The sequence below is a fragment of the Bidens hawaiensis genome, unplaced genomic scaffold, assembly GCF_021521415.1.
Source record: "Bidens hawaiensis isolate Kalapana, Puna unplaced genomic scaffold, B.hawaiensis_p1.1 tig00006086_1, whole genome shotgun sequence".
NCBI lineage: Eukaryota > Viridiplantae > Streptophyta > Magnoliopsida > Asterales > Asteraceae > Bidens > Bidens hawaiensis.
In genome coordinates, this window is record NW_027491405.1 from 391134 (window position 1) to 395519 (window position 4386).

Here is a 4386-nt window from a genome sequence, read left to right on the forward strand (position 1 = left end):
ATCATGATTTAAGCATCCACTCATGGATTTGTATATTTTTAAGCTAGTCTATGGCTTTTGAACTAGGAATGGTGAATGAAGTCTTGATTATTGATTATTCATGATAAACTCTTGAATGTGCATCCTTATGCGTATGTTTGGAAAGACAAAAGTATTTGTTATGAATGTTCATGTTAAGTGATATGTCTATCTAGGGTTTGTTGACACGAACATCTAATTTATGTAATCTTGATATGAACATTATAAGTTGAAGAAGTGTATGATTACTGCTTAGTTTAACCAACTTTAGATGGATTATGTGTTTTTCATGTTATCTTCCCAATGAGTTGTTGGATAACTCACCCATGATAGGAAACTAGTCCATACCATCATGACATTGACATAATCGTATCACTCATCCTAATTTAATGACTTTAGGTGGTTAGTTTGTATCTTTCATTCTAACTTTCCAACAAGTCACATGATTAGATATTTTAGCGAGATTCTAGTTACTTGCGTTTTGTGGTCTTGCCATGTATACATAATTGTTATCATTTGTGAGCTAAACGGATTCAACATTAAAGTGATATTCTTCCTTGATCGTTTGCTTTTGTGGTCTTTAGCTTAGTTGTTATAATTTGCATGATATTTTAGTTAAACCAACCAACTTGTTATTTTCGCCGGTTAGACATTAGGAAAGATTTAGTATCAAGAACTATCGTGTCCATGGATCGATACTTGGTTCTTACCGATACTATACTACATATACGATTGGTACACTTGCCTAAAAAAACCTGACCAGCTTTCATGACTTTACAATTTGACGGTTCGGTTCAGTCTAACAAATTTGTAAAGTAATAACGATTTTTCATGAATTTGGTATATACATATATAGTTATATTCCTAAAATGAAAAGAATAAAACAAATGTTATACTGCCGGTTCAGTTTACATGGCCGGCACCATGCTTGAAACCATAAACTGGACCGTTACCGTCAAAACTTTAAAACCGAATCATGCTTATGTATTTCTAAACATTTCGGCAAAGTTTTCAGATGCTTAACAAAAAATCTCCACATATAACTAGTTTAGTTCATTACGATGAATGTAATAGTGATATAGATGTGGGAGAAGAAGAAACAATTGTTTACTTTGATGATTCACTTTTTGTGATGCTTCTTGATGATTGGTATTGGATGATAGAGGAGACATCAGATAGTGACGACACTTGAGGTGTTAAATAAGATGCTACAGGCATCTTTGAGGGTAGTAAAGGTAGGGAAGCTTCATAGTTTAGTACTTTAATGGCCTCTCTCATTGATGGTCGAGATTCAGTGTCAGGATGCACACACCATAACCCAACGATCAGTATGCGATTAATTTCTTCTACCTCAAAGTTGTTCCCTAGACTCGGGTCAACTGCTTCTAAAAGTGTCCCAGTTCCATAGAGCTCCCAAACCCATTCTACTAATCGTACCTGTTTTTCTTTAGCCTTGTACTCAATTGGTTTTTGACCACAAGCTATTTCTAATGCAACAACTCCAAAGCTATAAACATCTGATTCCTTAGTCGCTTTTCCCGTGATTACACATTCAGGAGCCATATTACCCAAGGTGCCTGCCAACATTGTTGTTTGCGAGCCTTTCTCATGATCAACCAACTTTGCTAGCCCAAAATCACCAAGCGTCGCATTGAAATTCGAATCCAACATCACATTACTTGATTTAATATCTCTATGCAAAACAGATTGCTCCCATTCTTCATGTAGATACAACAAAGCAGATGCCAGCCCATGCACTATTTTAAACCTTGTTCCCCATGTCAATATGCTCTTCCCTTTGAAAATATGGGAATCTAAGCTTCCGTTTTCCATATATTTATAAACAAGAAGGAGCTCACCTTTCTAGTGACACCATCCAACGAGTTGCACCAAATTTCTATGCCTTAATCGACTAATGATCGTCACCTCTGATGCATACTCCTTCATCCCTTGTTTGGAACCCTTCGACACCCTTTTAACTACAACAAATGTGCCCGAGTCCTTTAGGAAACCTCTGTAAACTCCACCGAAACCTCCCTCTCCAAGCTTTTCTTTCTCTGCAAAGTCACTGGTCGAATGAGCTAATTCATCGTATGAATATATTTTGGGCCCTGTGCCCATTTCAAATTCATTGTTCATTTCAACATCAACTGAGTTTTCTTCTGCTTCATGTTCCCTGGCCTTCTTCCGCCTCCACAAAACAAGGGGGACAATTGAAAGAAAAATAACTACCAAAGGTATTCCAACTATTAATCCAAGTTTGCTGCTTTTTTTTTTCTCCTAGATCCGGCCCCGGCTTTGTGGTATCTTGTTATTTTCATCAATCTGTAAATCCGAACTATCGAAAGTCCAAGATCTCACATTATTCTTTTGGAATTGAGATCCAGTTGCTGCTGAAAACCCGAATAAAACCCATTCGGGCAACTCTCTCCTGAGATCAACTGTGTAAACTAGTCCATCTTGGCGCACGATTGTATTGTTTCGATAACCAGTGAATGAAACACTAAGGTTACTGGAAACTGAATCATACCTAATCCAAGCTCGACAAACTCGCCCGCCAGTTATATTGCTAAACCATCTCTGAGACCTAACAGAAACAAGAGAGCTAATACTGATACCCACATGATCACCCATGGAAATATTCATACCGTCTACTGGATCCCAACCACGGTTCGAAAATGTATCAAACTCCACAGCAACAAATTGATTAATCGCCACAGCGGTTGTGCTATTTATTGAAAGCCCCATGGCTCCCCCTGGACTTAATCACCAAATTATTCTGAGCAAGAAAGAATGTGAGGCCATCACCATAAGATCTTTCCCATTTGAATCAATCACAAAAGTGAAATTGGTGGAGAAGCTTGCTAGCTCACCGGATTGGTTATCCCAAAGATGAAGTGGTCTGATATATGTCGCCCTCCCGGATTTCTGGTTCCGATTAGAACCAATCCCATCCGGGGTCACCTGGATTCCATCGTTGGAGATGTAAGATCCTTCACCTTCTGAAACTATGTCCCGATTCTGATTTGATGGACCAATATTTGTCAAATTGAAGGTAAGTGAAGCTACTGATGGAATCATGAAGACAAGAAGGAACGATGTGATCAGATGGGTCCGTGAGAGCACCATGATTGTAAACAATTGCTTGAGAAGTTGCAGGCTTTGTTGTTTCTTGAAGATTACATGAACATGAGTCAGAGACGCTGGTTAACAAAACTATCTACAACAGAAGCTTATCGCATTTGTACAGCTTTTTTGTTGAGCTGAATATTCATGAGTTTGGTTATAGAATTAAAATAGGTTTTATAATTTTCAAATTTGCTACATGAAAAAACAAATTGAACTATGATTTGGTCTACAATTTACATGCAGACGGGTTCATGGTCAAATATATCCACTCGATCCTGTTTAAAGATACAGTCATGTTTTTAAGTGTGTCTTTAAATATTTGTTGTGTGTCTTGTATGTTAAGACGTTTTCCATCAGTACCTTGTTACATGATAAATTCAAACCGGTATGCTAATTCTGGAATCAATTTCGTGTTGACAAATCAAAAGTGAGCTTGAAAGAGGCAAATATTTTTTTTATATTATGGTGACCAAGTCATGCATACATGATAAATTATTTATTGTGTTCAGCAACTTTGACTTGAACTTTTCCCAGCAGGCCAAGTTAGCCGGAGTATAGCATCACATATCTTTCTAAAGAGGTGCAATTGATAATTGTCATAACACACATATTTTACGATTGTCTTTTTATGGTATTCATCTTTTGTCAATATTATATATATATATATATATATTTTAATTTTTGGGTTTTTTGTGGTTTAAAATGGTTCTCATAGTTCTCAATTTTAAAAAAGTTCTCTTATGATCATGATCATATATATATATATATATATATATATATATCTATATATATATATTATATATATATATGATTGATTTATAGTTTCCCCCGTATTACGGGGGTATGTTTTATATTATTTGTTTCTAATATTTATTTTTTTTGAATTTTTTTTATTATATGAAAGTTAATAATATACTTTTAGTATAATGATAAACTGTTTCACAAATAAATGAGATGTTATAACACGGTTTAAAAGTTATATGAGTTTGATGAGGCTCAATAGCCGTTTATTTTTTTACTATAAAATTGATTTTTTAATTATGAATAGTATATATCTTTTTTTTAAATAAATCAGATATTAATTTTTAGTATATCCCTACTTTATAGGATTTTTATATCAAATAGTTGGTGAGATTAGTTTTTAATTTATTGAGATGTTATAACCCGTTTAAAAATATTTGGGTTTGATAATGCCCATACCCATGAATTCATGTTAAATGCATGAGAACCCTTAATTTA

The 4386-nt window shown here is 35.0% G+C and overlaps 1 pseudogene; it reads right to left on the minus strand.

Moving 5' to 3' along the window:
• Positions 1–1125: 1125 nt before the first annotated feature.
• LOC143631527 (L-type lectin-domain containing receptor kinase IX.1 pseudogene) lies at positions 1126–3193 on the minus strand (annotated as a pseudogene).
• Between the last annotated feature and the right edge of the window lie 1193 nt (positions 3194–4386).